At 41.3% G+C, this 21,376-nt stretch overlaps 1 protein-coding gene across 5 annotated transcripts in view; it reads right to left on the reverse strand.

Annotated features, from left to right (window-relative positions):
* NCK2 (NCK adaptor protein 2) overlaps window positions 1-21,376 on the reverse strand; it is a 150,268-nt gene that overhangs the window by 64,881 nt on the left and 64,011 nt on the right. For all 5 annotated transcript variants that reach the window (XM_038550884.1, XM_038550883.1, XM_038550882.1 and 2 more), the window contains exon 3: window positions 7,817-8,002. The gene's annotated coding sequence lies outside the window, so the exon portion shown is untranslated. The remainder of the gene's footprint in view (window positions 1-7,816; window positions 8,003-21,376) is intronic.

The following is a 21,376-nucleotide window of genomic DNA, read 5'->3' on the forward strand; positions in this document are numbered from 1 at the left end:
TAAACAATGTGCTATTGCACAACTAATGGCTGGAAGAAGAAATCAAAAGATAAATAAAAAATTATCTTGAGGCAAATGAAAATGGAAATACCATGTATCAAAAGTTATGGGATGCAGCAAAAGCATCTAAAAGGTAAGTTTATAGTGATAAAAACCTATATTAAGAAAAAATAAAGATTCCCAAATAACATAACTTTACACCTCAGGGAACTAGAAAAAGAACAAATGAAACCCAAAGTTAGTACAAGGAAGGAAATAAACAAAATAGAGATTAAAAAGACAGTAGAAAAGATCAATGACGCTAAGAGAAGGTTGAAAAGATAAAATACATAAACCTTTTGTAGACTCATCAAATAGATAAAATCAGAAATGAAAGAGGGGACATTATAACTGATACCACAGAAATAAAAGATCATAAGAGGTAACAATGAAAAACTGCACACCAAGAATTGAATAACCTAAAAGAAAGGGACAAATTCCTAGAAATACATAACCTATCAAGCTAAAATTTACAGAAATAGGAAAATCTAAACAGACTGATTATTAGTAAGAAGATTGAATCAAGAATCAAAAACCTCCCAACGAACTAAAGTCCATGACCAGACGGCTTCACTGGTGACACTGGTGAGGTCATAAAGCACTTAAAGAAAAATTAGTACCAATCCTTCTCAAACTCTTCTAAAAAACAGAAGAGGAGAGAACACTTCTAAACTCATTTCACAAGGCCAGCATCACCCTAAAATCTAAACCAGACAAGGACATTACAAGAAAATTACAGCCCAATATCACTGACAAGTATAGAAAATCTCTCTACAAAATACTAACAAATTCAATAGCATATTAAAAGAGCAGATACCATGATCAAATGGGAATGTAGTCCAGGGATGCAAGAATAATTCAACATGCACTGAATCCATGTGACGTGCTACATTAAGAACATGAAGAATAAAAATATGATAATCTCAAGAGATGCAGCAAAAGCATTTGAAAAAATTCAACATTCACTAATAAAAACTCTCAACAAGCTGGGTATAGAGGAAATAATAATAATAATTAATATTATCTAAATAATAATAAAGCCCACAGTTAACATCATAGCTAATAGCTTTTCCTCAAAGATTAGGAAAAAGGATAGGATGCCCACTCTTTACCACTTTTATTCAACATAGTACTAGAAGTCCTAGCCAGAGCAATTAGACAAGAAAAAGAAACAAAAGGCATCCGAATCAGAAAGGAAAAGGTAAAACTGTCATTCTTTGCAAATGACATATTATATATAGAAAACCTTAAAGACTCTTCCAAAAAACCGTCAGAACTAATAAATGAATTCAATGAAGCTTCAAGATACAATGTTAATATACAAATATCAGTTGTGTTTCTGAACATTAACAATGAACTATCAGGATGGAGAAATTAAGAAAACAATCTTATTTGCAATTACATCAAAAAGAATAAAATACCAAAAAAAAAAAGAAAAAAATACCTAACAATGAATTTAACCAAGGAAGCAAAACATCTGTACCCTGAAAACTGTAAGACATTGATGAAAGTGAAGAAAACACAAATAGGCTATCCATTGGAAGAAAGACAGTCTCTTCAATAAATGAGGCTGGGAAAATTGGACATCCACATGCAGAAGAATGAAACTAGACCACTCTCTTGCACCATACACAAAGATAAACTCAAAATGGTTGAAAGATCTAAATGTGAGACAAGATTCTAGAGGAGAACACAGGCAACACCCTTTTTGAACTCAGCCACAGTAACTTCTTGCAAGATACATCCATGAAGGCAAAAGAAACAAAAGCAAAAATGAACTATTGGGACTTCATCAAGATAAGAAGCTTTTGCACAGCAAAGGATACAGTCAACAAAACTAAAAGACAACCTGCAGAATGGGAGAAGATATTTGCAAATGACATATCAGATAAAGGGCTAGTTTCCAAGATCTATAAAGAACTTCTTAAACTCAACACCAAAGAAACAAACAATCCAATCGTGAAATGGGCGAAAGACATGAACAGAAATCTCAAAGAGGAAGACATAGACATGGCCAACATGCACATGAGAAAATGCTCTGCATCACTTGCCATCAGGGAAATACAAATCAAAACCACAACGAGATACCACCTCACGCCAGTGAGAATGGAGAAAATTAACAAGGCAGGAAACCACAAATGTTGGAGAGGATGCGGAGAAAAGGGAACCCTCTTACACTGTTGGTGGGAATGTGAACTGGTGCAGCCACTCTGGAAAACTGTGTGGAGGTTCCTCAAAGAGTTAAAAATAGACATGCCCTGTGACCCAGCAATTGCACTGCTGGGGATTTACCCCAAAGATACAGATGCATTGAAACGCCGGGACACCTGCACCCCAATGTTTCTAGCAACAATGGCCACAATAGCCAAACTGTGGAAGGAGCCTCAGTGTCCATCGAAAGATGAATGGATAAAGAAGATGTGGTTTATGTATACAATGGAATATTCCTCAGCCATTAGAAATGACAAATACCCACCATTTGCTTCAACGTGGATGGAACTGGAGGGTATTATGCTGAGTGAAGTAAGTCAATCGGAGAAGGACAAACATTATATGTTCTCATTCATTTGGGGAATATAAATAATAGTGAAAGGGAATATAAGTGAAGGGAGAAGAAATGTGTGGGAAATATCAGAAAGGGAGACAGAACATAAAGACTCCTAACTCTGGGAAACGAACTAGGGGTGGTGGAAGGGGAGGAGGGCGGGGGGTGGGGGTGAATGGGTGACGGGCACTGAGGGGGGCGCTTGACGGGATGAGTACTCGGTGTTATTCTGTATGTTGGCAAACTGAACACCAATAAAAAATAAATTTATTATAAAAAAAATAAAAATAAGAAATAAAATTTGTATGGAACCGGAACCTGGATGGCTCAGTGGGTTAAGTGTCTGCTTTGGCTCAGGTCATCCCAGGGTCCTGGGATCAAGCTCTGTGTCAGGCTCCCCACTCAGCAGGGAGTTTGCTTCTCCCTCTCCCTCTCCCTGCCACTTGTGCTCTCCCTCTCTCTCAAATAAATAAACACACACAAAAAATCATATGATAGCAAAGTAACCTTGAGAAAACAAACAAAAGCCAGAAGCATCACACTTTTGATTTCAAGCTATACTACAAAGCTATAATAATCAAAATAGTATGGTATCTATATAGAAAGAGACATACAGGGGATGCCTGGGTGGCTCAGCGGTTGAGTGTCTGCCTTTGGCTCAGGGTGTGATCCTGGAGTCCCGGGATCGAGTCCCACGTCGGGCTCCCTGCAGGGAGCCTGCTCCTCCCTCTGCCTATGTCTCTGCCTTCTCTCTGTGTCTTTCATGAATAAATAAAATCATTAAAAAGAGAGAGAGAGAGAGAGAGAGACATACAGGCCAATGGAACAGAACAAAGAGCCCAGAATTAAACATATATATATATGATGAATTATTATCATATATATGATCAAATATATATATATATATATATATCAATTAATTTCCAACAAAGTAGCTAAGAATACACAATGAGGAAAGGATAGTCTCTTTAATAAATGGTGCTGGAAAAACTGGACAACCAACCACAGGTAAAAGAATAGCTTATACTATAGATATAATTAACTCAAAATGGGTTAAAGGCTTAGTAAGACCTGAAACCATAAAACTCTTAAAAGAAAACTCAAGCAGTAAGCTCCTTGACATAAGTGTTGGCAACAACTTTTTGGATTTGACACCAGAAGCAAAGGCAATGAAAGCAAAAATAAGCAAGTGGGATGACATCAAACTCAAAAGCTTCTATACAGCAAAGGAAACCAACAAGAGTGAAAAGTAACCTATGAAATGGAGAAAACTATCTACAAATCACATGTCTGATAAAGGGCTAATATTCAAAATATACAAAGAACCCATATAATTCATAGCAAAAACACAAAGAAAAAATGGGCAGAGGATCTGAACAGTTTTCCAAAGAAGACATCCAATTGCTCAATAGGTACATGAAAAGGCACTCGACATCACTCATCATCAGGGAAGTGCAAATCAAAGCCACAATGAGATATCACTGCACACCTTGCTAGAATGGCTATTAGCAAAAATACAAGAGATAACAAGTATTGGCAACTATGTGTACAAAGGGAGCACTTTCTCACTCTTGATGGAAAGGTAAGTTGGTGAAGCCACTATGGAAAACAGCATGGAAGTTGCTCAAAAAATTAAAAACAGAACTATCATATGATCCAGCAATTCCACTTCTAGATTTATATCCAAAGGAAATGAAAATGGGATCTCGAAGAGATATCTGCACCCCGTGCTCACTGCATTATCCCAACAGCCGAGATAGAACACCCTAAGTGTTTGTCCAGGGATGAATACCCACGACAGAATATTATTCAGCTATGAGAAAAAAGGAAATCCTGCCATTCTTGACAACACAGATGGACCTCAAGGCATTATGTTAAGTGAAATAAGCCAGCCAAAGAAAGGCACATACTGCGTGGGACCACTCATATGTGGAACCGAAGGAAAAAAAAAAAAAAACAAAAAACAGAGTAGCGAAGTGATTGCCAGGGGCTGAAGGTGGAGGAAATAGGCAGAAGTTGATAAAAGGGTACAAAATTTCAGCTGTAAGATGAAAAAGGCAAAGGATCTAATGTATAACATGGTGACTACAGTGGATAGCACTGTATTATTTAATTGCAATCTGCTAAGAGGAGTAAATTTAAATGTTCTCACATACACAGACATGAAGATAAATAGGTGAGGTGATGGATGTGTTAATTAGATGGTCAGGATTCTTTCATGATGTAAATGGTGTATCAAAATCACCACAACATACACGTCCAGTATGCTACAATTTTGTCCATCATACCTCCATGAAGCCAAAAAAGGATCCTTTGCTTCCCTTTTGCTCCTAATTCTTCAACTAAGCCATGGTCTTTCCTCCCCCATAACATCCTCCTACCCCTTGGGCTTCCATCCTGAAAATGTCTCCAAATAGTTTTTCAAAAGAGAAGAGATTTTTGGCCTGGCGTACAACACCCTTCACATCTTCCACCCCCAGGAAACACTACCCAGCCTCCAATGACAGTGAATTACAGTCACTTTTCAATTATACATGGGAAGAATTAAGTGCAGGCTCTACATTCACTGACGTGGCAGTGTAAATGGAAGGACTTTGCCACCATGCTTCTCCTGTGGTCTCCACACCCCACAGCAGGCAGGGTAGGGCTGGGGAATTCCCAAGAATACAGGGCAGGCAGGTGCACCACCTGGAAGCAGTGTCCTGGGCCCTGTGAGATGCAGCTTGGACACTCCACTCTCCTCAAACTGCTCTCTTCAGCCCAGCCCTCGGGGCAGGTCTCAGCTGGAACAGGGCAAACTACAAGTCCCAGTAACTGGGAAATGCATCTGAGGCTAACGTCCGATGTACCACTTCACTGCACTAGTGCAGCTTTCATTTCTTTCCAAAATATACCCTTCGATAAAATCACTTTTCCCACTAGTGCTTGAAAGACCACTGACCAAAGAGCATGCTGGGTCTCCGCTCACTATTGCTTAAATGATCTGGAGACTCTGAGATCCATTACCCAGTGAATTGCCTCACCTGTCCTTGCCATGGGGACCCACTATGTCTCTGCACAACACTCCCTCATTCTCTAAAACCCACTCCAGACATAGCATCTCATGGTTTTTCCAGACTCCTCTCTAAGGGTCAGTTCACCCCGACTTAGGCACCAGGGACTCACTGTAAGAACCTCAACCAGAGCTGTCAGGGCCCTGCCCCATCCCACAAGGCCAAGAAGAAGGCTGATAAGAACTTATTTTATCTATTTTTGTAGCTGCTAAAACTCAGTGCTAAAACTGTAAGAAAAATAGTCTAGAATCCAGTTGGTGTTCATAATAAATAGTTATTATATGAATGGATACATCTAATGATTTTCCCACTGGACATTTATCTAACCACAAAAGTAACTTTAATAAGTTAATCAGGATTTTGGCCATGGATGTCATGAGCTTATAAAAATTAATTATTTGAAATGAGTATGGATATTTTTTAAAGTATCTTTTCATGGTTAAGAATGATTCTCTACCTAATTGTACATAGGAATCAACCATTTGCCTAACAGTACTGGACACCTGCCCAGCACTTGTGCAGAATACACTGCTGGGAGTAAGCATGTTACTTCCCTGCCTTACCACTCTCCGAAAGAGAAACTTTCAGAAAATAGGAATGATAAAGTGTGTTACTATCATTAAGTGTCAGATGCTGATACTGATGAATTCTGATGATCAGATTGGAGGATTTGCACTAATTTCTTGCTTATTGCCATGAAATACGTGACTGCGTTTATAAAAAGACTAAGTCTTAAAAGGTTCCACTTCAATGAGTATTAAAAAAATTGATTTGCGACGGGTAAGAGCTTTCCTGTGTAATGGAAATCTCCTAGGACTGGATGTCTAATACCCCAATAGTGTTCATCCTACATGAGGTCAGCGAGAGAGACATGGGAGTGCCCCATCAATGCAGGAGAGGCTGTAAAGCTGGGAAGAGACATGTCCAGGATGCAGAGTCAGGATAACTCTGAGCATGGCGAGAGAAAGAAAGAAGGGTGTAGAATCAGGCTGCACAATACGACCTCCAAACTCTCAATTCCAAACCAGGGCCTAGATCTGGAAATCACAATTAACAACACTCTAAAATAAATGAGATGTGTCATTTCCTCCAAATGAAACCATAAAGGATAATAAGGTGAAGACACCCAGCCACTTAATCCTACCCTTATGAAATACCTCATATTATTTCTGTGCTGTTCTGCTTACCACACATCAAAAAGGAACATCAGTGAAGAAGCTTCCAAAAAAAGAAAAAAAGGTGGATAGAGGGGAAAAAAAACCCCACACTTATAGGAAGTTTAATAGTAATTTTAGAGCAAATGAAAGACAATTTTAATTTCTTTTTTTATTTTAATTTCTATTACACTAATAAACTTACAGATATCATATCAAGAGATTTATAGTCCAAAGTTACAGATCTGAGATAGTTTAAAATGATTTGTGAATAACACAAGCCACATAAGGGTTTGAAGGACAGCTGATGAACTGGGTACTGTCTCTGCTGGAGATGAAATCATACCTTCTCATAAAGCACTCACCACCACCCAGCCAGATAGAACACCAGACCAACCAGACTGCAAACTGCAACTCTTATATTTAAATCAAACGTCCCAAACGATTTGTTAGGGCTGAGAAACATTTCCGTCCTATGGACACACGTTTTTATCCAGCATCTGTTATTACAGGACCCCTGGATGCGGTATTAGCGGGTACAGTTTTAACACTCATGAGCAGACTTCTCATACAGACAAGCCCAACATTCCCCAGAATCCTTTTATCTGTTTGCGTATCTTCACATAGACTTATCTTCCCAACAGCAAAGTCGGAATGAACCTTTACTAGACTATAAGTAGCCTGAAGGCAGTTCTTGTGTATCTCATCCTTGCAAAGCAGCACATAAGAAGGCTCGGCTCCAGGCCACCCGCTGGGCCACAGAGCCGGGTCACAGGGGCATTTTACAAGTCCAGGACATCCACCAATCTGCTTCCTACCTAGTCAATGTCACCACGTGCTGATGCAGGGACGGCAATCTCATTTTTGAACCAGAGCCTTTGAAAACTCAAGTCTGATGTGGCTCAAGCAATCAGGGCCACACTTACTGCCGTTTTACTAATGTAAAACCTACCCAGCAAATCGAGCATTTGAGGCAAAAGCACCAACTTCTCTCACCGGTTTTGAGCAGGAGCCTGCAGACTCACCTTTGGCACTCAGTTATAAGAGATGATGGGCAAAATGCAGAACTCTTCAAAAGGTGACGATCTCAGCTGGTCACACTCCTGAAGTTACACAGCTGCAAGAATTCTCCAAATTCTCGAATCCAACCCAAATCTCAGCAGAGAATGATGATCTGGGAAATCACTTGTATACAAGGGAACATAGGAAATCTGAAAGCGAACAGGAAAAAAAAAAAAAAAACAAGTCATGTATTAGGGCCGCTTGCTTGCTTTTAAGTAACTGCACGATTAGTTATTTGTCTGAAACCAGTATCTTTAATACATCCCAGAAGAAAATTGCTTTGTACCTACTGACCTCTACCCAAACAAAGCTTCTCCTCCTCTACCTTGGGGTCCCTGTTACTAGCTCTGGGGCAGGCAGGTACCTCTGTGGGGAGAAGAGATAGGGAAGGTGGGGACAGGTGGTCATCAACAAGGCACCTGTGTTCCCAAGATTCTTCTAGCCCTCCCCCCACAACAATTCCTCCCCACATCCCTGCCAAAAACAAAAGAAAGGGGTGCGAAGTAGAAAGGAAGCAAGTCTGAGAGCCTAATTAAGGGAGCCAGGTTGCAGAGAGCAGGATATTTACATTTAGAGACTCATTCCTCTTTTGGAGGTTTCTTATGCTATTTATTGAGAGGCCCCCTACTGGACCCATAGCATCCTCCTAAGAAATCAGAGAAAAATATTCCAAAACTACAAAGAAGTTGAGACAAGAGAAGCCTGACAGATGAAGCCAGAAGCCTCTCCCTCCTGCTTGCCAAGAGTTTGCTGCTGCCTTAGGTTCTCTGTATTTGGGTGACTATTTCCTGTCCTTGCCCAGCATTGCTGAGGGGACCCTGAAGCTCCGTGGGCCTCCAAGAGTTCACTGACATTTTTAATTACATTTCAAACCCAGAGGGGATCTGTCCTTACAGTTCACTCAGAGAAGATCTATTAATTCATCCCTGGCATGATTATGACCCAAAACGTTAAATACCCCATAGAAAAATCAAATTCTATTTTAGTCAAATAGAAAAAGATAATTCAAGTAGGACTTTCATAAAAATGTTATACAGCAAGTTCATAAATTTTGATTAAAAAATTAATTCCTCTTTGTGCATTCCTAGCATTATTTTAAAGGCTGCATGACTTTTTTTTTTTTTTCCAAAGATTTATCTATTTGACAGAGAGAGAGAGAGAGAAAGGGGGACAGGGGCAAAGGGAGAGAAAGTCTCAAGCAGACTCTACGCTGAGTGTGGAACCCAATGAGGGGCTCGATCTCCCAAGCCTGAGATCCAGACCCAAGCCAAAACCAAGAGTCAGATGTTTAATGGACTGAGCCACCCAGGAGATCCAAAGGCTGCATGACTTTTAAAAAATACACGACCTAATGCAGGGGAAAGGTTATACCCAAACACAACAGGAAGACTAGACTGGGGCAAGACAGTAAATGTGTACTAGGATAATTACAGCCCTCTCTCCGCTAAATGTTTACAATAAAATGACAGGGTTTCCAGAAATAGAAGTTTTGGTGTCTGGACTCAGTTCCTGACCATATATTCTTATTTCATTTTATGCACCTACTGAAGAAAGCCACCAACTAATAAACACAGCCATGCCCACAAATACCACTTCCATATTAGTATTTTCAGGAGTATAAGCTGGACTTTTAAAATTTTAATTGAAAAGTGAATTTTCCTGGAGTCGGATCCCCCTAGAGCACTGTTTGGGGGTGTCCATGCAGCTACCGGAGCTACCTGCATATGGGCCTTCCCTCTGGACCCACCGTGTTCTCTCACCAGTGAGATTTTTAAATTCTCACAATAACCTTCTACGAGTGTTACTAACACCCACTTTTTTCATGAGTTAACTTTCTCAGGGAGGTGAAGGGTTTTCCTTAACAGGCTTTACTTAGGAACACAGGCTTCCCAAATTCTAGACCAACCACAGCAATGGTAAGCTTGATGCCACAGCAACTTATTTACTAGCCCAGAGCTAAAGGACAATGGGTGGATCTGGAAGCCCAGTCCTTTGATACTGAGAGTAGTGGGCAAGGTGGAAAAGTCGGATGAAACAGAGCAGAATTTGAACTGATAGAGGAGCTCCAATCAAAGGGAGACGATTTTATGTTCATTTAAACATGCCCGTGGCTGTCTAGGATTTAAGCACAACAATGAGGTGTTTGCTTGGAGAAAAGCATTTTGTGGACAAACTCTCAATGGACTAAGCATACACCTCAAGTGGAAATAAACAGAAGGATCAAAATTTGTCCAGCCTGGGGGTTAAACATAGCCTGCCTACTGCCCATGTTTAATGTAGTGGAGTTATAGGCATACTCAAAACCTCTGTTAAGGACAAACATTTCAAATCAGATCTTAAGTACAAAGATCTAAACTCCAGCACCTGGGTGGCTCAGGTCATGATCCTGGCGTCTTGGGATTGAGTCCTGCATGGGGCTCCCCCGCTCTGAGGGGTCTGCTTTTCCCTCTGCCCCTCTCCCCACTTGTTTTCTCTCTCTCTCAAAAAAAAAAAAAAAAGTAAAAATAATTAAAAAACAAAGAAGATCTAAACTCACCAGGAAAGCAGACACTCTTGTGCAAAAACCACCTCAGACCGCAAACACTACTAGGTACAAGGTCAGCTGGAGTGCAGAAGGCTCTCACCCAAGAATTCACTCAAGGATGGTCTACGCTGTGCACTTCGGCAGATGCAAGGGTACGAAACGGGTCTATGTTTGTTTTTGAAAATATTTATCCACTAGCTCCCTATGCTTCCACCTTTAGAAATAAGAGGAGAGGTAGGACTAAAAAGGAATTAACACTATTGCCAAATAGATCTCCTTCCCTGCATTACTGTAGACCTCTAATAACCACAAAATTTTATCATTGCGAAATCCACGGGATTATCTGAATTCTCTGTAACGCTGACATTTTCTTCAACTATGTCTTGAAACACTCAAGCCACAACTGGGGGCTCCTCCCCATCTTTTAGGGGTGGCTGGCTGCAGCATTTGCTTTAGCTGTGAGGGCATGCTCTGGGCTCGAGGGCCTCCATGGCACCCTGCAAATCTGGGAGCGCTACAGGTCCTGGGGCCAGGGCCTAAGCACTAAGATGCCCCAAGTGGCTATCTCAGTTGAACTTGAAACTTCCAGTGCCTGCTGCAGCACCAGATGCATCCTCTGGGAGGTCCCAGGCAGCTTCCTGGGCACCTTAGTCTGCAAGGAGACCCCGTGGTGATGTGATTACGTCTGTCACTGATGCGTTTCACTCCAGAGGAGTCATTAAGGGGTAATAAGGGTGTGTGCCAGTTCTGCTGATGGCCCATCAGCTAGTGCCAGACACTATAGCTCTACCCACTTTATGTTGGGTGATGTTCCCGGATAACTCAAATCTCCCAAAGGCTCAGTGCCTTGGGTGCTCAGGTCATACTGCCTCTCCTTCTCCTGGATTCACAGAGTAGAGTAACAGGCAGGGAGAAGAGCTGATGGTGGTCCCAGTGAGACACTGCACTTTGCTCCACCCTCACAGCAACTCTGAGATAAATCTTACCATTCAGCTCAGAAACTAAACCACCAGATGCCCCATAGCCAGAATCTGAACTTACCCCAGTCTGGTTTCAAAGCCCAGCCTTCATTTTTCTTCTTAAAAAAAAGATGGCCACTAGCAGGTCAAACCTTGAGACTCAGGCAAATATTGTCTGTGGTTGCCACCTGTCTGGAGTACCTGCTACCCTGGGAAGCCGGCTTCAGCCCCTCAAGTAGGGGAAGGACAGCATAATGCTGCAGCAAGGAAACAAGCCATGAAGGCATAAGACACTTTATTTTTAAAGGAACGGTTTCTCTTAGATGTTAAAGCAGCAAAAACAGAATTACTGGAAAACATCATCTGACTGGGTTGGGTACTGACACAACCTGAAGACGCACAGGCCACATCAGGCATGCACTATAACCTAATCTTACATATGCCAAGCACACCGAGAGAACCCCCCTCCAACCCCTAATCCATAGGTAGTGTCTTTTTTTCTTTTATTTCAAAAGTAAAAAACGGGGGCCCTTGGGTGGCTCAGTGGTTGAGCATCTGCCTTTGGCTCAGGTTGTGACCCCAGAGTCCTAGTATTGAGTCCTGCATCGGGTTCCCTACATGGAGCCTCTTTCTCCCTCTGCCTATGTCTCTTTGCCTCTCTCTTTCTGCCTCTCTCATGAATGAATAAATAAATTCTTTAAAGAAAACAAAACACCCACATGACCATCCTAGGCCTCTAGGCTCACAAATGCCCCAGTGTCATCTCTTCCTTTCTTTCCCTCCTCGTTGTCCCCACAAGACCCCCTTCAGAGCACGTAGCCCCACCACGGCCTCTGTGGATATCCAGGGCAGAATGAACACGCAGGGCCATTGCCTGACCAGAACAACACGGGGCTGGGCTGCCTTGTTGACTTCTGGCAGAACTAGCTAGATTTCATTCCTCCTGAACTACTTGGTGGAACACTTTATTCCGGTGGGAAAGTGCTAGTTTCAGACGCTGAACAAAGCTACACACAGGTCTCCTTGAATGGCCTGGCTAAAGTTCAAGCCTGGTTTCTTCCCATGTGGCCTGACACCACGTGCTGTGGTTCCCAGTCAGGGCCCAGAGAGCACCGAAGGCTGTAAGCTAGTTTCCAAATTTCAGAAAGTCCCACGAAATGAGGATTTTTTACTCAAGATGAAACAGTCCTGAGCAGGACAAATACCAAGTTCCTCTGCAGTGGGCTAGATTTCTACCAGTTCTAAATGGTAATGCTAAAAAATAAATAAATAAATAAATAAATAAATAGATAGATAGATAGATAGATAGATAGATAGATAGTAATGCTGATTCTCAGTTAATTATATCTATTAACTAAAAGTTGGTTAATGAAAATAGAAAAAAATAAAAAAGGACTGATTTATAAATCTCTGAACAGCCTCCAAGAGACATCACATGTGGCTAAGGCAGGTGTTTGGGGAAGAGAGTAAATGGTGAGATTTTCAGCTCTGAGGTTCCTATGTTCTAAAATAACAGAGATTTCTGCCTTCCGGGACTGAGGAAAAGAACAAAACTATAGGCAGTGAGGTCAACCACATATAGAGAGACCAGAAAAAATGGTATGAGGCCACGGATCAGGAGAACGGGGTTCCAGGCCCAGTTCAGCGAGCCAAACGCCCTGTGTGACTCTGTGCCTGTTTCCTCCTCCATGACAAGGGTTCCTCCGCCCCAATTCTGCAGCTTTGACATGCAAATGGCTTTAAGAATTATCAAAAATTGATGATGCGGTACCAAAAAAATTATTAAAGCTTATCTAAAACACCATGACAAAAAAGTCCTAATGTAAATTTTAATATGAATTTAAATTTTACAGTCCGCTGCCGAAAAATTCTGATAGATAGGAATGTGATTAGTAATGCCATTTCTGATGGTTTGTAAAGACTTTTGTTTATAAAGTTGATGGTAGCCTCTTCAATACAACAATACTCCACTCTCCAAAAGGTCTGATAAGATGTTACTCTTAAGATCTTCCCACTAGTCCAAATCAGTTTTCGAAATCAGCAGAAGCCTGGCTACACATCTCAATGCCATAATGAGACAATCTAATTACATATATGAGTATAGCTTGGAAATACGGTGACTCCAGGTCCAGATCACTGCAATAAAGTGAATATTGCAAAAAAGAAAGTCATGAATCTTTTGGCTTTCCAGTGCATTTAAAGGTATGTTTACACTAGAATGCAGTCTATCAAGTGTGCAATAACATTAGGTCTCAAAAAACAAGGTACATGTCTTAATTAAAAAATACTTTATTGGTTAAAAATGCTAACCATCTTCTGAGCTCTCAGTGAGTCATGATCACTGATCCCAGATCACCATAACAAATGTGATCATAACGCAAGAGTTGGAAATACTGCAAGTCTCACCAAAATGTGACACAAAGACACGAAGTGAGCAAATGCCGTTGGATAATTGGCACCAATAGGGTTGCCGCACACCTTTCAATTTGTACGAAACCCAGTATGAGTCAAGCACAACAAAATGAGGTATGGGTGTAACAGGTTTAGAAGGCTCGCTAGCATCCTTCATGACATGGGGTTTAGCTGTTGTTCAGGTAGTTACAATGCCAATAAAATGCATACTGACAAAAGTAAATGCTAAGATGCACTACTGAATAAAACTTGCGTAAACCCCTCTTTTGTTTAAAAAGAAGGAAAGAAGGAAGGAAGGAATGAACGAACGAACGGCAGGCAGATACACACATAGGTTCCAAAATCTCATTGAGATAATTCAAGTACGCTCAGTGATTCAAAAGATTTAACTATGAATATGTGTAAGAATTACTTTGATTATTTTGCTGAAGTTCATATCCCTTACCTTTTGGGAATAAAGGATTGGAAGAATGAGGGAAAAGCCAAGGGCAACAGATAGGGTAGGGGTGAGCAAATCCTCTTTCTCTCTCCCAACCCCCCGCCTCTTCACTCTCGCGCTCACTGGCATGTGTGTACAGACACTAACATTTCACTTTTTTTTTTTTTTTTTTTTTGGTAGAATCTTAAAAAGGAGGCAAGGCCAAGCACAGGCTGTTGGTGGAGTAGAAACAGGGATGAAGAGTATGATTTTACTATTAACTTTATTCTTTTCTGTAACATGTTTACAACTGTGTCTTACTTTCTTGATTCTCTTCACTGCCTGGTCTTCTGAGAAGCATAGTCTGGTCACCCTAGGGCAAAGGCTCTTTCCCTCCCTCTCATCCATGCCCCACCAGGCACTAAACCAGTCCTCACCATCCTTCTTGGTGCTGCCATTCAGATCCCCATTGCTATAATGGCTGCTCACCCTCTTGATCTGCAAAGCTCTCTCCCACCTTCACCTCATCTTTGGGAACTCCCAGTAAACTCTTGGCTCCCTCCCATCCTGACCCCAGCACTCAGCGAGCGGGTGAGATCCTACCCTCTTTCAAGAGATTCCAGGCACCTCCTCTGGGAAGAGTTTCTAGATGCCTCCAGGGTCAGTTAAACACTCTCCCTCTGGGTTTGAATTTTATCCAACTCCCCCAATTCATATGTTAAAGTCCTAAACCCCAGTACCTCAGAATGTAACAGAATTTAGAGATGGGATCTTCTAATGAGGTCATTAGGTTAAATGCCGACTGGTGCTAATCCAATATAACTGGTGTCCTTATAAGAAGAGGAAGAAACACGAGGGATGTGCAAGCACAGGGAGACGGCCATGTTAGAAGGCAGCAAGATGGCAGCCATCGACAAGACAAAAAGAGAAGCCTCAGGAGAAACCAAATGGGCCAGCACCTCCATCTTGGACTTCCAGCTTTCAGAACTGTGAGAAAATAAATTTCTGTTGTTTTATTCCCCAGTCTGTGGTGTTTTGTTATGGAAGCCTCAGCAAACCAATTTACCATCTCCTTCACCAGACTGTCAACCCATGAATTCTCACCACATACAACAGGAACCTGAAAAATATGCCCTAAATGAATGCAGGAATGAACGAATGGAAGGAACCAGCCAGTAACCAGTCCACCAGAAAATCCACAGACCATCTCCTTGCCTCCTTCCTTCGGGCACAAAAGAACAGATTCTCCAGTTTTCATACTTTCTTTAAAATCCAGTTTAAATGCTGCTACCTCTGGGAACACACTCCCGATTCTCCTACAAAGAGACACAGAACACACGTCTACACAGAACATGCTTCCTTTCCTCCTCAGTGCAAAGTCTTATTGCAGCATTCACCACACTGTACCATCATCATTATACTTTGTATTTTAACATAGATATTTAACCATTGACAAAAATAACCAGGATATGTCTCCCCAGGTACCTTAACATTCAACCTTGGCATTTATGGACCTATAGCCAATCACCCGGTCCCAACTCTAAGTGATTTTAAAGCAAATCCCATAGAAAAATTATTTTCTCTGCACATACTTCAGTGTGTATCACCAACAGATAAGTACAACTCCATTATTACACCTAAAATAATCATTAATTCCTTAATATAAACCTCTTATTTAGTGTTCTAATTCTCCTAAGTTTCTTGTAAGTGTCATTTTATAGCTGATTTATTTGACTCAGGATCCAAATAATGTCCATAAATTACAATGTCTTGTATGTCTTTTAAGTCACTTTTAATCTATTTTATTTGAAGAATGATTTGTTGAAGAAATTGGGGCATTTGTCCCGTAGAATAAGTATCCAGCATTCTGGACGTTGTAAATTTCATCTCCCTGATGCTGTTTTACATGTTCCTCCACCCCAGCATTTCCAGTGAATGGGCAGTTAGCACAAGGGACTCATCTGATGGGAGAAGACTTTCTCAAGGGCAGAGATTCAGCGCTGACCCCATACTTGGTACCAGATAGCAACCCAATGAATCAATGATTCAGTAAATAACAAAACAAATTGGTACTAATGTATCAGTGCAGTTCTCCACTTTTATCCTTTCTGCTGGTCCCATTTTTACACATGATCCTCCCTGGGATCAAGGGTATGACGCTTCCCCTCCATTTCTGGCCCCTGCAGAAAGAAAAGGTGCCACTCCACTTCTTCAACTGAGAATAGGTATCTAATATTTGAGACTAAAAGTTAAAAAAAAAAAAAGTCTAAGCATTGAATGAGATGTTCTGCTGGGTTTTAAGAAATTGGTTTAAAAAGAAAAATCATCTGTGGAGCAGATGGGTCCCTGAACAGTGGCTCAAGGTGTCATGGTTTCACTGATGGACATTCTTACACAACCCCAGAAAGGCATTCATGCCACCAAACTACCCTATTGAAAATACTGCCCCTGTATTTCTCCAAAACAAGAGTCCTTTTTTTTTCCTACAAGGAACATTTCAATTGTTTTATATAAAAATCTAAGCCCAGAATCAAATTAGAAACCGTCAAGTTCAACACCTCGGCATTGTTTTAGCACCACACATTAATTTTAGGAGAACAACAAATCCTCCAAGCCTGCAGCTGATATGCGTGGGCATCACGAGACAAAAACATCCAGAGAGAGCTGTTCAGGTGAGGGCCTGGGTTCTAATTAACTCAGGATTCAATTGCTTGCATCCCGAGTGAATGAGCTACATGTACGGAGGCCGACTTCAGTATTTCAGGGATTTGAAGTGTTTATGCAAGACCCTATCTTTGTTCAAGGTCACATCATCGGGCTTTTAAGAAATCCAAACAGGACTGTCAATATGAGGGTGAGGGGCATGGTTTTTACTGCTACCTGATGAAGGTAATGACTTAAAAAAGACTGGGAACTGTCCATGACCTTTGGCATCTGAGAAGTCCCTGGAAGCACAGAGAACAATTAAGTTCTGGAGAAAGATTTTGTGGGAAGGTTGTTTGTTTGTTTTAATTTTGTAAATTACTGGTAACTGAGAAGCCTCCCACAGAATGAATTTGCTACTAAGAAACTGCAGGGAAAAACATTTCACTGCATATTATCCTATTTTACTTCTGATGAATACTAAATAAACTTGTTTTCCCCACTTTTAAGTAGAGGTGATGTTCATATAGATATTATAGTATCCCTTAAATGTAGTCCATAGAATTTCATAAAATACTGAATGAAAAGGAAACTAAGTTAAGTTTTCCCAACAACAAAAAAGGTCTGGGCGCCTAGGTGTCTCAGTAGGTTAAGTGTCTGCCTTGGACTCAGGTCATGATCCCGGGTTCCTGGAGTCAAGCCCACAACAGGCTCCTTGCTCAGCTGGGAACCTACTTCTCCCTCAGCCTCTCCCTCTGCTCGTGCTCTCTCTCTCTCTCTCTCTCTCTCAAAAATAATAAATATTTTTTAAAGGGCTAATAGTTAATAAAGTTTAACCTGTAGAGAACAAATTTATGATTATTCCAAATTAATAGAAATTTTAATACTACTGTATTCTGAAAGTATACTTAGCTACTTTTAAATATTCCTACAACAGTGAGAGTATGTTTCACCCACATTTTCCCCAAATGCCAGATGCTTTCACAATTCTGTGACTTATGTATACTATTTCTTCCCCCATATTGAGGTAACTTTATCGCTCCAGCTTCCCAAAGTCATTGTCCAGCTAAATCAGCTCATTTTTCAGAAATGAACTCAAACAGTTCCCTTTTGGGGGACATTCTATAAGAATGGAAGACATTCCTATAGAAACCATTCTTATATAATCATAAACTCCCCTATTTAAAGGCTATCTAGACCGGAAGAGCCTCCAGGAAGGGACCTCCACATGCTGAGGTCCATATGGCTTGGCCACATGGCAGGCGCTCAGTAAAATGATAATATCAGACATTTATCATCCAATAAACTTTCACTTCTTTAATTATATTTGTAAGATCTGTTGCAATTGTCTAATACCCTACAGCATTCAGTGCCATCTGGCCCAGAATCCTCTCCTCCCAAATTGCAAACCAAGCGACCCTGAATCCCTTATACAACTGTCCATGAGCCAGAGTATAACGGTCAACACAGAGCTTTAAATACAGAAAATGACATAACTATGCCAAAACCAAATGATGGTTCTACTTATAAACCATATTTGATTGTATTGCTCTAAATTATTTTTTTCCTGAGATTCTCATTTGTTAAATAAATTACCAATGAACCAATGAGAGGGTATGAATCAAAGAGTACTTTGAAATTCTAGAGCTCAAAAAATATATATATATGACTTCCTATGGCAGCTGCCCAATTAATGCCATCCATAAAGCCATTCAAATACTGTGTGTGGGCTGAAATCCAATTAAGTCATTTCTGTCTGAATATCCCCAAAGAGCCTCCTGGTGAGCTGGAAGTGGAAATAATCACAAATGCCAGATTAGCTGTGTAAGCACTTCCAAGGCTGAAACCAGACGAGAGCGTGAAAATCTACATGCCCAGCCTTTCAACTGGGCACAAAGAAAAAAAAAAAAAAACATTTCAATGACCACCTGGCAGAAAGTCAAGCCCATTTCCTTGGTTTGCCAGGTCTTCTCAGATAATCCGCACCCAGTGGGAGTATCAAAAAAAAAAAAAAAAAAAAGCTTGATCCCTTCATTTACACACATTATGAAATGACAACCTTCCACTCCACAATGCAATTTTGTGTACAGAGGAAAGAGAGTCAGGAAGAGATTTCAAACTTTCTCTGAATTCACCATTTTATTCAACCAACCCCTTATGGAGTATGTCTTGAAATTAATAAACTCTGAAATTCACAACTGCCTCTATGCTGTGATTTGTCCCATTAAAACATGCAAGCAAAGCCAAACCTTTTGAGTGGCTGAGGAACAAAACAGACTCAGCTCATGAGTTCAAGTTCTCCTTCACCTTACAATCTATTACTTTTAAAACTCTGCAGAGTACACAGTATCTTCAGCTTATGCACAATAGCTCAAATCTTGAGCGTTCTAGCCATGCTCCAGAAATACAAAGGGTCCTGACTTGCCAATTCATTCCAAACAGATCCCACCTGAGACCTACTGAATTAGAGTATCTACAGTTTATGAAAGCTTCTAGGCGTTTAAAACGCCAGCTCCAGGTAAAAACCACTACCATAGAGAAAAGAACAGAAAGTATAAAAGGCCAGTTCAAGAAGCCCTATTCTCTTAATCTCTTAATCCTAAATATTTGAATAAAGGGTTATCTGAAAGAAAATTAATCCAGGTAATGAAGTTTGCCATGCCTCTGTGCATGATGTAAAGGATGCAAGGACTTTGTTTTAAACTAGATGCCAATTCCCACTCTATGTCTTACTAACTATAGGATGCTGAGGCTGCTACTTCACCCCAAGCCTCGGTTTCCTTGGAGGCAGTACCAGTCACCTCGCTAGGAGAATCAAAGTCACACTTACTCAATGAAAATGTGTTGCACATCTGCTATGTGCAAACACTGTACATAAATAAGGCACAGCACAGATGCTGTCCTTCCTAAGGAACTGGGTCTGGTCATGGACCAAAGTCAAATAAGAGATGACACAGCAGTGCTTCTTTATTTCATTTGCAACAAGAAAACTCACCTATTAACAAAAAAAAAAATCGCCTGAACTGTGCTAGGCACCTTCTAAAACAGATGTCTGCTATTCAAAATATTTGCTTTAAAATAAAATTCTAAGGAGACAAGCAAATTGAGTATATGTGTGTGTATGTATGTATGTATATAACATACATATAATAGCTTTAGGTAAAAAATAATTTTTGGTGGAAGAGAAAGTAAGTCTCATCTCACTACGGTGTCTCTTAGGAGTCTCTTCTCCAAGCAAAACCTTCCTCACTGGAACAATGCTGAGGTGCTCTGAAACCTACCATCTCAACACCATCCTCACTTCTAGACAGACTTCATGTTAATTCATCCAACAAGTATATTTTGAACCCCTACCAGTACTGTGCCAGGTCCTAGACACACAACATACAAGGCAGATTATGCTTTGCCCCATGAGGCACATACAAGAGACACTGGGAGAGCCAAAATGTGGATTCTGGATGCTACCAATCATTATCAATCACCTCTGTAAGAGACACGCAAACTGAGATGAGGAAGTCACGTGGGAAAGGGAAGTGCTGGGCTACCTTGCAGAGTAACCATGCCTGACCCTGCCAGGCTACTCGGGCAGCATCACACCCACACCGTAGCCCCAGCAGGTATATTCTGAGTGGCATCTGCTACCTCACTAATCCTCTTGTTCCACCTCAGCATGCCAGTTTTCAGTTCCAGCTCTGCAAGTGTTCTAGATTCTAATTCAGTCATGGACGATCTCAATCACTCCATCCGATTACCATCTGAAAATTTGAAACACAAGCTTACAACCATGCTCTGGCACAGATCATGGCCAAGGACATACACATCTGAGACCTGAACTCAGGGAAGGTCAAGCTAGCAGTCCACACGTTCTGCGGGTATGGCCCTCCAAAGAGCTACTTCCTGACCCCGGGGAAGATCAAGCTGGCAGTCCACATACTCTGTGGGTACAGCCCTCCAAAGAGCTACTTCCCCTGACCCCAGGGAAGATCAAGCTGGCAGTCCACACGTTCTGTGGGTATGGTCCCTCCAAAGAGCTACTTCCCTTAACCCCGGGGAAGGTCAAGCTGGCAGTCCACACACTCTGTGGGTATGGCCCTCCAAAGAGCTACTTCCCCTGACCCCAGGGAAGGTCAAGCCGGCAGTCCACACGTTCTGTGGGTATGGCCCTCCAAAGAGCTACTTCCCCTGACCCCAGGGAAGGTCAAGCTGGCAGTTCACACATTCTGTGGGATGGACCCCCAAAGATCACTAATCTGCATAATAGTCCAATAGGAAAGGAGAAAGGCCTGCTACCCGATTTGGTCAAGGAGCTTCGGCTTTGGAATGAAATATAAGCTCCACTCCTTCTTGGCTCTTTCGGCCAGATGGCTTACTGTGTCTAAAGCTTAAGTTTTCTCATCTATAGAGGATAGAGAGATAGGATTACCTTACAGATGTTTTGTACATACTAAACAGCATAACAAGCACCCAGCAACACTCCAGGTACGTAGTAGGCACTCAGAGAAAACACCACTTTGTTCCCCTTACGAGACACTGAAATGCCCCTCCTCATAGCGGGGGAGCGAACTGG

This window comes from Canis lupus, chromosome 10 (assembly GCF_011100685.1).
Source record: "Canis lupus familiaris isolate Mischka breed German Shepherd chromosome 10, alternate assembly UU_Cfam_GSD_1.0, whole genome shotgun sequence".
In the NCBI taxonomy this organism is placed as follows: Eukaryota; Metazoa; Chordata; class Mammalia; order Carnivora; family Canidae; genus Canis; species Canis lupus.